The sequence below is a fragment of the Nicotiana attenuata genome, chromosome 7, assembly GCF_001879085.1.
Source record: "Nicotiana attenuata strain UT chromosome 7, NIATTr2, whole genome shotgun sequence".
Lineage (NCBI taxonomy): Eukaryota > Viridiplantae > Streptophyta > Magnoliopsida > Solanales > Solanaceae > Nicotiana > Nicotiana attenuata.
Window position 1 is genome coordinate 88,701,831 of NC_031995.1, and position 13,957 is coordinate 88,715,787.

Consider the following 13,957-nt stretch of genomic DNA (forward strand, 5'->3'; position numbering starts at 1 on the left):
AGCAAATAAACATAACAATATCTAGTGCAATCGTCAATAAAAGTATCAAAATACTTTTTCCCACCTCGAGATGGTGTCGACTTCATATCGCAAATGTCAGTATAAATTAAGTCTAAAGGATTTGAATTCCTTTCAACAGACTTATAAGGATGTTTTACAAACTTAGATTCAACACATATTTGACATTTCGATTTATTACACTCGAATTTAGGCAATACTTCTAAATTAATTAATTTCCATAAGGTTTTATAATTGACATGTCCTAAACGAATATGCCATAAATCATTTGACTCCAATAAATAAGAAGAAGCTGAAATTTTATTCATACTGTCAACAATCATTACATTGAGTTTGAAAAGGCCCTCCGTGAGGTAGCCTTTTCCAACATACATTTCGTTCTTGCTTACAACAACTTTATCAGAAACAAATACACATTTGAATCCATTCTTTACAAGTAAAGAAGTAGAAACTAAATTCTTCCTAATAGTAGGAACATGAAGAACGTTGCGTTAACACCTTGCCGGAAGTCATCTTCAGGAATATCTTCCCATAACCTTCAATCTTGGTTGTTGCATTGTTTCCCATGGAAATTTCTTCTTTCGGACCAGCAGTAGAGTAAGTCGCAAATGCTTCTTTGACATGACAAACATGTCGAGTGGCTTCAGAGTCAATCCACCACTCCTTCGGATTTCCAACTAAATTGCATTCCGAAAGCATTGCGCAAAGATCATCAATCTCATTATTCTTCTCCACTATGTTGGCTTGTCCCTTCTTCTTATCCTTTTTCGGGAGAACGACAAATCAGGGCTTTTGTGACCGACTTTTCCACAATTGTAGCAGTTCTTCCCTTGAATTTCTTTTTGTTTCTGCTCTTAGTTTGTGCCAGAAGACCTCTTCCTCTTCTTACTTTTTGGACAGTCTCTTCAACGATATTAGCTCCCATTGATCGTTGAATTTCCACGAGACTTCTTTCTCGGCTGTTTTGTTGTCTTCCTCGATCTTTAGACGTATCACAAGATTCTCCAACTTCATTTCTTTTGCGTTTGTGCTTCAGATAGTTCTTGAAATCTCTCCACGAAGGAGGCATTTTTCAATCATAGCAAGCTACTTGAAATGCTTCATTCACGACCATACCTTCAGCTATAAGGTCGTGAAAAAATAGTTGAAGCTCCTGAACTTGGGTTCCACAGTTTTGCTGCCTATCTTTTATAGTCTAGAACTTGGCAACCACGAACTTCTTCAAGCATGCATCTTCTGTCTGTACTTCCTTCAAGTGCGTCCATAATTCTTTCGAAGTATTCATTGCACTGTACACATTGTACAAGTCATTCTCTAAAGCACTTAAGATATAGCCTTTGCAAGAAAATCTGCCTGCTTCCATGCCTCAACAACCATGACTTTTCATTATCCGGCATGTCCGCAGCAGGCACTGGAGTTTTTCACTAGTGAATTTCTGCATACCAAGTGTGGTAAGCTAGAAGAACACCCTTTGCTGCCATCCCTTGAAGTTGGTTTCCAGAAATTTCCAGCCGTTTCTCGGCCGGAGGAACAGCAGTGCGGCTTGACGAGGCTATCGTCGTTTACACCAACAGTCGCAGAAAGAATTCCATTCTCATTTGCCATTTCTTACAGTGAACAACAGAAGAGATCAATTAATGGCAAAACCAAAATAGTAAATAATACTGTAATTAATAAACAGTACGTAATAAAAACAGCTGAAGTTTTTATATATTGTTTTACAGAAAAACGATGAAGTTTTTATGTTCTTCAAATCGTTTTCTGAATTTCAATATCCTGATGAAGTTTTTATATCTTCAAATCAGAATAGTAAAATTCAGACAGAATACAGAATATAATTTAGTAATTTCCTTAAGATTGTTATATCTATATTGCTGTAAGTAAATAAAACAGTAATCTTTTTGAAAAATAAAACAGAAAGTTAGTAGAAACAATTCTGAAAAATAATATTCGAACTTCAAAATAATTTTTGAAACGTTGAAGGAACAAATCGAGCCCACTGAATACACAGTGTGTCCTTAAGGAAATTATTCCCCTCAAGTACCCGAGGTTATGGAATATATCCTCCCAGGATAGAACAATTTAACTCACCGCAGTGTTGGTACCAAAAACGCCGATGATCAGCGAACCACTCGATGGCAGCAAAACACACTGGAATTTTAGTGCAGAAGAAGAAGAAGATAATCAGAAAATTTCGTAATAAATACTAGGATTTGAAGGTCTATTTATAGCCAACTTGGTGATGTTTCTGAAGAGGTTTGCAACCTTTCAGAACAGTCATGGATGTTAGAACAGGTGTGACCCTCTGAAGAGGTTTGCAACCTTTCAGAATAGTCATGGCTGTTGGAACAGGTGTGACACTGTTTCAGAACCGCCATGGCTGTTGGAAATTTTTGCGGGAAATTTAAAACGAATTTAAATTAATCCGGGAAAGAAAAACGAGCTAGACCGGACCGGGTCGCGGGTCATCCCTCCATTTTTTTTTCCCACCATTTTCCATTCACACCTCTTTTGTTATTATTTATTAAATAACAAAACCCAACATAATCAACAAAATCACACGTTACTATCCTTTAGTTTATTGACATGAAAAGCAAGTTAACCAAATCTTTCAATATTTAGTACGACACATGGAGAGCTTTTGGCAAGGCCTCAATTGGAATTGTCCGAAACTTGCAGTCAACTGATAACAATTGGTTCTCGTTAACTGCAGTTGTTTTAATAATCTGAAGCAGAATATGTTCATACTCTTCTCCATCCTTCCACCCCGTGGTTTTCTGCTTTTACGAGTTCGCGATTTTCGTTTATTAATTTCCAAACTGGAAAATCTTTCATTGGCATTATGAAATGTTCCTCTTTAAGTTTCAAGCTGGGCAACGATCTCCTGCTCCATCACCAAGATAAATCATTTTTTTATTTCTTCCATAGCAAGAGAAGTTTGTATTCTTTCTATAATCAGGCCCTCCCTATTATGTTTATTAACAAAGAAAATCATCGATTAGGATATACTCCCTCCGTTCCAATTTATGTGAACCTGTTTGACTGGGCACGAAGTTTAAGCAAAAATGAACACTTTTTGAATTTGTGGTCCTAAATAAGTTAAAAAACGGTCCAGAGTATTTGTGTGGCTATAAAAGCTTCTCATTAAGAGTAGAATTGAAAGTTTAAGCTAAATTGCTTCCAAATTTAGAAAGGAGTCATTCTTTTTGGAACGGACCAAAAAGGAAATAGGTTCACATAAACTGGAACGGAGGGAATATTAGTTATATATAAATCTAAATTTCACACATATAAAACATTAAAAGAAAAAAATAAAGAAGAATTTTGCTGGCCACGCTTGATATGAAAGTACTGTACTAAATTATCAAAAGAGAGATTTTGTGGGGACATAATAAGGAACACGTGAGGTTGAGCTACCAAATGATTAAGACATACTCCCTCTGTTCCAGTTTATGTGAACCTATTTCCTTTTTGGTCTGTTCCAAAAAAAATAACCCCTTTCTAAATTTGAAAACAATTTAGCTTAAAGTTACAATTCTATCCTTAATGAGAAGTTTTATAACCACACAAATACTTTGGGTCCCTTTTTGAGTTGTTTAGGACCACAAATTTCAAAAGTCTTTATTTTTTCTTAAACTCCGTGCCCAGTCAAACAGGTTCAAATAAATTGGAACGGAGGGAGTATATAAAACCGATTTCCAGCGTATTCGAATAACATTAGAAAAATTACTACTCTAGTACTATCTAACAAGCTACGTTGGAACCTTGAAACCATATAAAGAAAGTTATGAAAATTAGCATATATGCTCGTTCCTCCCATCCTTCCCGTGCTCGTTCTTCCTATCCTCCACAAATAGCCCACTCTGGATACCGTCATGGTAAAGAAAGTTCATCAGACGGTGATGATAATGATGTACAGAACAATCTTTGAACTTATTAGTTTACACTAGACAAATACAATCGATTTTCGAATAGTTTTGTAATAACAGTTAACTTATTAGTTTGGTTAGCTTAAAGTGTAAAGTTCTATTGAACTTTATACTTTGTTCGTTATAATGTTGTTATTGTGTTGTTGTTGTTGTTGTTGTTGTTGTTGCTTTTTAGTTGTTGTTGTTGCTTGTTGTTGTTGTTGTTGTTGTTGGCATAAAATGCCTATTTAGGAATTTTGGTAAGCTGGCAAGTGGTGTAGCTGCCAAAACGGGCAGTTCCTGCCAGCAATATACCAAAAAAGCGACCAACTTTGGTCGCTATTTGATCGCTTCTCTATTAAAAAAAATAATTTTCTGGGAAATAGCGACCAAAGATGGTCGCTTAATACTAAAAAAAAAAAAATTAATTCATGAAGTTAGCGACCAACCTTGGTCGATAATTTCAAAAAAAATTAAAAATATTTATAGTATAGCGACCAACTTTGGTGTCTATTTTCCAGATTTTAAAATATAATTATTTTTTTGCAGACTAAAGTTGGTCGCTATTTTATGATTAATAATAAATAAAAAAACGTAATTTACATAAAGAGACCAACTTTGGTCGCCAAAATTATATTATTAAAATAATAGAGCGACCAAAGTTGGTCGCTATAGTCAATACCCGGAATATTTGGTCCTTTTACCTTGGAGACCAAAGTTGGTCGCTATTTAGCGACCAACTTTGGTCCCTAAAGTAAAGGGACCAGCAATATAGCGACCAGGTGTATTTGGTCGTTTTTTGGTCGCTTTTAGGCCTATAAGCGACCAACTTTGGTCGCTTTTTGTGGTCTCTTTTTACCGGATTTCTAGTATATAGTATATTTGCGCAGACTCATATTAATTGAACATGATAATAATTCAATAGTAGTAGCATATGTACAGATACATATAATATCTTCTTTGGATTTGTGTAAACATCGAGCAACTTTTCACGTGTTTTACCTTGCATATGTTGGGAGGGGAAAAACAGCAGCCATGAGATGAAGTGATGAAAATCATGATAAGGTTGGATTCTAAGTTTTCCTTCCTCATAAACATATCCTGGGTTAGAATTAAGAGATAATCTCCGAGAAGCAATACATTATTCCCAAATGCTTCACTATTGTCTCGATGTAGAAGATATTTGCATCACATACTACCCTCAAATCACACCTGAAAAACAAGCATTGAATTTAATGTCCATGAGTCACTATTTAAATTTATAAAAAAAAAACAGAGGAAATATATGCCAATGAAAATACTGAAATTTAGAAATACATACTCTAAAGCATGAGCCGCTTTAATGGCTGGTACAACGAGGGGAATTATAGGTGCCGATTTAAGTACTTCTTCAACGTCCGCAATAGTTTTGCCTTGTGCATGAAGCTCCTTCATCATCTTGTCCTGTAATTTGTTTGAAAGCCGGAAAAATAGGAAAAATCAAACTGATAAATGCACGACATGTTGTCTTGCGTATATACTTTAATTTATTACATAAGCATTTAGTGTAGTTTGAAATTGTAACGTAGGTTAAACTATTTGATTTGATGTGTACATCCGAATTCACGTCATTAAGTTGGACATAATAGAGTGTGGAAATATGAAAAGAAAAACTAACCAATAACCATGACAGAATTCCAGGGCATGGTAGGGAGAAGTTGATTGAACAAATCAGTAGCACCTAACTCATCCACCACCCAATATCGCTGTCCGAATCAATAAATTCGGTTAAAACATGTCTGTATTCGGTTTTTTCAGTTTGTGGTGAGTTAAAGCAAAGCCATTCAAGTCCCCTTTTTGCAGTTCTATTTCTTTCCAGAAAAGTCATTAATATGTTCTGCTACTTTTAGCTTTTGGCAAAGATTATCCGTTTGAATTGCTTGACACGGAGTTTGAACGATCATCGTACGGCTAAAAGCGAGGTCTTCCTTTTGGTATATACATTGATTTTGATTAGCCCAGCAGATTAAGGGAAAATTAAGCGCGGGAAATATGAGAGAACTAGTGCATTTTCCGTGCTTCGCGCGGTCATTAAACAAAATAGTACAAATATCATGTGATCCTGTTATAAACTTAATTGAGATAGAAGATATACGATTTCATGCATTATACGCATATAAATTTTTCCTCCTGTTAGGTACAAAACTCACAATATCACCAAAAAAAAATTAACAAAATTTGTATAGGGTCGAATTTGACCAACTACGTTCTTTAAGACAGCATGACCGACCAAGTGTGCATGAGCCCGGTTAGAAGAGCGACCTATGAGCAACAAGAGGGACGACTCCATGACCACGCCGACCTCTTTATAATATGTGCTTTATTCTTTGTCTTTTTGTATGGAAGTGGGGATCTTCTATTATATAAAGGGGATCTAAGCTTGGTAAAAGGGGACTCTCAGAGATGATAAGAAATACAAGCTCTTTCTCTCTCTCTCTCTAACATTGTCTCTCTTATCTAATAGAAGCGTATCATTTATTCTGAATTTTGTTCATCTCGTTGTGATATGATCCAATATCCAAGATCATCCTAGAGTTTATTATCTTTCACTACGATTTACCCCTCCATCTATACAGATTGATTTGCTTAAAAAGTATTAACTTACTTTTGAGTCAAACAATTTGGCACCGTTTGTGGGGATTTCGGTAGCAGAAACCATAGTTTACATCTAGGATACCAGAAACATCCATCGTTGTTCTTCAGATCTCATAGAAACTAACAAATGGCAGACAAAGAGTCAAGGTTGAAGATGATAGCAGACGTCTCAACCAACCTCATAGGCCCACTCAACGAAGCAGGCAGAGAAAATACCGCGAGTATAACACCAAGTAACATACCGGAGGGGGAGATCTCGCCCTCCTCACTTGAAGATCTAACGATTTTGCATGAAAGAGGGACTCTGCATCTGCAGCAAAGGAAACACCTCCAGTAGTCAAAAAGCTACTAGAGGAATGAATGACGAACACTCTAAGTAGCATACTCGAGAAACCGCCTCAGGGAAATATCACAGATCCATCGGTGGCAGAAATCACCACCACCATCGGAGAGCCCAGCGTTGCGCGAACAGGTAACACCCACACTGACTCCAATACAAGCAACGATGCGCTCACAGCCATCCTTAAGAAAATGGAGGAGATGGAGAACGAGAATAAAACACTTCGTGATCAAATGAAGGAGCACCAGGAGAGGGTAGACAAGATACCTGGCGCCCCTAAACTACTGCCAAAACGCGATATGGGGAGATTCGTCGAGCAACCATATAATGAGGGAGCTGCTCCTCACCCAATCCCCAAAACCTTCAAGATGCCACCATACTTGAAAATATACGACGGGACCACAGATCCAGAAGATCACCTGATTCATTACGTGACCGCCGTAAAAGGTAATGACCTATCGAAAGAACAGGTGCTATCTGTATTGCTGAAAAAGTTTGGGGAGGCTCTGACGGGAGGAGCACTCACATGGTACTCTCAGTTGCCGGCCAGATCGATATCAACGTTCGAAGAGATAGCGGATAAGTTCGCCACCGCCCACGCAGGAGCAAAGAAAGCCGAAGCCAGGGTCAACGACATCTTCGCCATCGGGCAGACATCGGGCGAGGGACTCAGGGACTTCCTGGCACGATTCAACAGGGTAAGAATGGGACTGTCGAACGTATCGGAGGGAATGGCAGTGGCAGCTTTCCAAAACGGGCTGAACAGAGACGGATCCAAAGCAACCAAAAAGCTGCTCACTCGGCTCATGAAATATCCCCCCACCATGTGGGAAGAGATCCACAATGCCTATTGCGCCGAAGTCAGAGCGGATGAAGACGACCTTAACGGTCCGACCCAAAGACTAACGTCCGTACAATCGGAAGTAAGGAGGGACCGACGCAACGACGGACGATGGGAACCACTTCCATGCTTCAACAGAGAAAGGCACCAACCTTACGTCAAACTCCTAACCAGCCTCCTCCAAGACACCTAGATGCCGTACAGCGACATGCCCCCCCCTCCCGCTTTGAAATGAAAGAGGTATGCCCCCATTATTATCTGCTCATAACTTTTGTGTCTCCCCTTCAAAAATAGTGTACGCACTGGAAAAGCTGGGCACGAAGGTGCAGTGGCCACAAAAAATGAAGTCAAACCCCAGTGCGAGAAGGTCGAACGTCCTATGCGAATTCCATCAGGAAAGAGGACATAAAACCGAAGATTGCATCGGCCTACGGCAGGAGGTGGTCAGAATGCTGAACCAAGGATACNCGAACGGTATGACGACTTCGAAGATGGTATCACCTTCGATAAGTCTGATGCCGACGGTTTGTCTTTCCCTTATTATGATGCTTTAGTTATAACTTTACGCATTGCTGATACCGATGTGAAAAGAATCATGGTAGACGACGGAAGCAGCGCGTGTATTATCCACCCCAGAGTCCTCATGCAAATGAGGCTCGAAGATAAGATAATAACGCGTTGCATAACGCTAACGGGTTTTAACAATGCAGTAGAGAGAACCTCAGGAGAGATATCACTGCCCGTCCTAGCGGGGGGAGTCACGCTGGAAACCACGTTCCACATCATGAACCAGGAAACGGCCTACAACGTCATCATGGGACGTCCCTGGGTACACGCCATGCGGGCCATTCCTTCGAGCCTCTATCAAGTAATCAAATTTCCCACCCCATGGGGAATATTCAGTATTCGAGGTGAGCCACGTACCGCCCAGGAAAGTTACCGAATTGCCCAAGATTGCGCACATAAAAAACAGCTGAAAGGAGCAAGCGCGGATACATAGCAATCAGCCATGTCGGGAACCATAATCAGCCCGACGATAGAAGCTATCAGGGACCCGGATGTCGTAGAAGCCTGCAAGGCAACAGTCGAGAATCTCGATCCCGTCCAACTAGACAGTACCGATAGCTCGAAGAAAGCTTACATCGGACACAATCTCTCCGACCCAGGTAACTACCACGAATTCTTAACTAACCATGCAGATTTATTTGCCTTCTCTCATTCAGATATGTCGGGGATCCCAAGAGACATCACCACTCACAAGCTGAACGTCGACCCACTTTACCCGCCCGTGAGGCAGGTAAGAAGGAAATTCAACGCCGCAATCAACGAGGCGGTCAGTGAAGAGGTAGATAAACTACTAGCCAACGGTTCCATCAGGGAATCAAAGTACCCTCAATGGGTCGCCAACGTGGTCATGGTTAAAAAGAAAAATGGGAAATAGAGAATGTGCGTAGACTTCACCGACCTAAACAAGGCATGCCCCAAAGACTCCTTCCCGTTGCCCCATATCGACCAATTGATCGATGCGACAGCAGGGCACGAGCTGTTAAGTTTCTTGGACGCCTACTCTGGCTATAACCAAATCTTAATGGCCGAAGAGGACCAAGAAAAGACAACTTTCATCACCCATCAAGGGATGTACTGCTACAAGGTGGTGCCCTTCGGACTGAAAAACGCGGGTCCAACATATCAAAGGCTGGTTACCAAGATGTTCAAGTAACAACTCGGTAAAACAATGGAGGTCTATATCGACGACATGCTAGTGAAGTCGGTTAAGAAGGAAGACCATATCGACCATCTAAAGCGGGCTTTCGAGATACTGAGGCAGTATGGGATGAAGCTGAACCTAGAAAAATGTGCCTTCGGCGTGGCCTCCGGGAAATTTCTAGGTTCCCTCGTATCGCAGCGAGGCATCAAAGTCAACCCAGATCAGATTAAGGATATAGACAAAATACCCGAGGTACTGCACAGCAATAAACAGGTACAGAAATTAACGGGGCGAATAGCCGCCTTATCCAGGTTTATCTCGCGGTCCTCGGACAGATGCCATAAATTCTTTAGTGTACTGAAGAAAGATCGAGGACTACAATGGAACGAGGAATGCATCGAGGCCCTGAAGAAACTCAAAGCATACCTATCTTCGCCACCACTGCTCGTCAAAGCAGACCCAGGGGAGTGCTTACTTGTGTATCTGGCAGTATCCGAAGTCGCAGTCAGCACCGTCTTGGTCCATGAAAACAAAGGTACGCAATCCCCTATTTATTATATCAGCAAGACACTCGTAGATGCCGAAACAAGGTACCCCCACCTCGAAAAACTGGCTCTGGCACTGGTCATGGCTTCGCGAAAGCTCAGACCTTATTTTCAGTGCCATACCATAAAGGTAATAACAACCTTTCCCCTAAGAGGCATCCTACACAAACCCGAACTCTCGGGTAGGCTCGCCAAATGGGCCATAGAGCTCAGCGAGCATGACATAACCTACCACCCAAGAACCGCCATCAAGTCACAGGTACTTGCCTACTTTGTCGCCGATTTCAGTGCAGGGATACTGCCAGAGGTGGAACAAGAAGCCCTTCGCGCTTCTACCCGTACCGACCTCTGGACCCTCTACACTGACGGCACTGCGAATGCCCCGGGATCGGGATTGGGACTCGTCCTCGAGGTCCCCACGGGCGAGGTAATTCGCCAGTCCATACGGTGTCCCGAGATGACTAACAATGAGGCCGAGTATGAGGCTGTGATTGCAGGTATGAAGATAGCCATCAAATACGGGGCCCGTCGGCTCATTCTCCACTGCGACTCCCAACTTGTCGTAAATTAAGTCACCGAAACTTATCAAATCAAAGAACAACGGCTACAAAAATACCAGTCAGAAATCCGCAAGCTGATGCACGAGTTCGACGAATGTCGCTTCGAACAAATTCCCAGGGCACAAAACGTTGAGGCAGATAGCCTAGCTAAACTATCTGCCAAAAGAGAATACACCTGATAGTTATCATTTTGACCACGGAAGAAAATGTTTCTGTAAAGTCTATCCCTTCTTGTCGTATATCACCCCTAATTACCAATCTTGCCTTCAGTCGTTCTATACTCCCATCAGAATGTTGTTTCACCTTGTAGACCCATTTACAAGGCAAAGCCTTTCTTCCAGGGGCAATTCCACAACTTTCCAGGTTTTATTGAACTCTAGTGCTGCAATTTCTTTTGCCATAGCCTTCTGCTAACCAGGATGAAGTGTTGCCTGTGTATAGCTACTAGGTTCTTGGATATTGGATAAAGCATTAAGTAGATGTTGGTTAGTGGTTGAAAGACCATGAAAAGGGAATGAAGATGGTGATACTGGTGAGAGGAAACAAGGAGTGCTAACATTAGTAAGTTGAATAGCATTGCAGATGTAGTCCTTTAGATAAGAGGGTGCAATGTTTGGTCTAGAAGACCTTCTAATTAAAGCATCCATCATAGGTTCAGGACTAGTTGGGGAACAACTAGGAATGTGGACTGTTGATTCAATGGGAGCACTAAAGTGAGGGCTAGATGCAGAAATAGTGGGTGAAAAATTAGGAATGTGGACAGTAGAATTGACAGGAGTAGCTGAAAGTTGTGAGGGTGAAGAGTGTTCTGAACTTATAGGTGAATTTGAGGAGATAGGCTCAGGAGTAGGTTCCCCATTTATAGGTAACTGAGTGTGTATTAGAACATCATTTGTTGAGTTGACAGACTTAAAAAGATGCTCAGAAGTAAAAGGGAAGTAAGAATTTCCTGCATCAGTTGATTTTAGAGAAGCAAAAGGGAAAACGTTTTCATGAAAAACAACATCCCTTGAAACAAAAGCTTTCAAATAGTTTTCAGATTTAACACTTTGTATCCCTTCTTTCCATGTGGATAACCTAGGAACACACAAGAAACTACCCTTGGTTCAAACTTTGTTCTATGACTTGATAAAGTGGAAGCAAAACATAGGCAACCAAAACACTTCAGGTTATGATAATTTGGCTTAGAATTAAAGAGCAGTTCATAGGGAGTTTTGTATTGAATAACTTTGGATGGATATCTGTTGATCAAATAGGTTGTTGTCAATAAGCAATCTCCCCAGAAAGTAATTAGCAAATGTGACTAAAAAAGCAATGCCCTAGATGTCTCTAATAAATGCTTATGTTTCCTCTCCACAACTCCATTCTGTTGTGGAGTGGCTACACAAGTGGTTTGATGAATGATTCCTTATGAGAGAAGAAATTTTGAATATGTTTTGCCACTTCCTAACTCAAAAGCATTATCTGATCTTATAATTTGAACCTTTGTGTGAAATTGTCTTTCTACCATTGCTAGAAAAGACTTCAAAATAGGAAAGGCATTTGACTTTGTGCTAAGTAAATAGGTCCAAGTACCCTACTAAAATTATCCACAATAGTAAGAAAGTATCTAAAACCGTCATAAGTAGGACTCTTATATGGTCCCCAAGTATCCACATAAATTAATTCAAACACTGATTTTGTTGAAATAGAACTTGAAGGAAAAGGGAGCTGTGACTGTCTTGCCATAGGACAAATGATACAAAGATCAGTAAAATTTGAACAAGAAGAAACAGGAATGCTTGATATATGTCTCATACTGCTTAACGGCATATAACCTAGCCTATAGTGCCATAATTTGCCTTTTACATTGGAATTAAAAAAACTGAAACAGGAAATAAACTTAGGAACAGATACTACCCTATTTTTGGAAACTAAATTACTATTAGACATGAGAAAACTCTTGGAAATAGATGTTGAAACTCTTGGCTTGATGATGTAGAGGCCTCCTTTCTCCTTACCAATCTCCAGAGGGCTCTTCAGTGAAGGGCCCTGTAGTAGGAAACAAGAAGTAGGAGTGAAAAGCACAAATTGCTTGAGATATTTGCACAACTTATGTACAGACATCAGATTAAATTTAAAAGAAGGAATATAGAGCACATTCTTTAATACTAAGTTAGGCAAAATAGAAACAGAACTAGAATGTGTAACTTTGACTCTATGAGAATTAGGCAGAGTGACCATTACAGGTTTAGGCAAAGGTTTGAAATCAGAAAGAAACTCTTTGTTGAAAGTCATATGTTCAGATGCACCACTATCCATTATCCATGACTTTTCATCTATTTGAACAAAACAAGCATATGAGTTAAAGAATTTAGCCATACCAGCACAATTGACATTTGCATATGCATCAGGAGTAGCAGCATTTTGTTGTCCCATGTTGACTTGCTGGAGCAGCTGCAACAGTTGAGTCACATTCTCCTTTGTAAGTGTCTGCACATCTGTAGCATTGATAGCTCCTTGCTCACTGTTTTCCCCTGAATTGAAAGCATTGTTTGCTTGTGCTGAGCCCTAAAATTTCTTCTGTTTTGTGAACTTAAAATCTGCAGGGAAACCATGAATCCTATAATATTTCTCAATGCTATGTCCTGGCTTTTTGCAGTAAGCACAGATACTGGAAACTTTCTTTCCCTCAAAACCACCTTTATTTCCTCTGTATTCACTGTATTTCTTGACCCCTCCTGACTGATTTGTTGCAATGAAAGATGCAGCATCTCCTGGATAAGCAGGTGTAGCATGGATTTCCCTATGTTTTTCATCTTGGATAACTAAGGGGAGAAGACAAAAGGATATTGCTCCTGACTCCTATGAAAGTGTCATTTAGACCCATTAAGAACTGAAGCAGTCTCTCATCTTGGTGAGCCTTGAAATTCTTTGCTTTAGCACCACACTCACATTCGCAAACACAAGTAGAAAAGGTGTTCAGTGCATGTAGTTCATCCCATAGGCTCTTCATTTTTGTGAAATAGCCTGATACACTAGAATTACCTTGCACAACAGCACTTAATTCCTTTTGTAGTTGGAACAACTTTGCACCATTTGTCTGACCAAACCTGTCTTCCAGGTCACTCCAAAGATCCTTTGCACTTTGTAAGTACAAGACACTCTCTGCTATCTCCTTGGAGAGTGAGTTGAGTAGCCATGAGAGCACCATGTCATTGCAACGAGCCCAGACCCTTTGAAGACCAGATTCAACTCTAGGAACAACTAAGGATCCATCAATGAGTCCTAGTTTGTTCTTTGCTGAAAGAGCTATGACAACAGCTCTCTTCCAACCTCCATGTCCTCTTCCATTGAAGACTAAAGAAACAAGATTCACTCCTGGACTATCTGAGGATGAAGATAATAGTGGTGACCAGAATCA

The 13,957-nt window shown here is 40.2% G+C and overlaps 1 pseudogene; it reads right to left on the reverse strand.

The window, feature by feature from the left end:
- LOC109230238 lies at nucleotides 2,637-6,655 on the reverse strand (annotated as a pseudogene).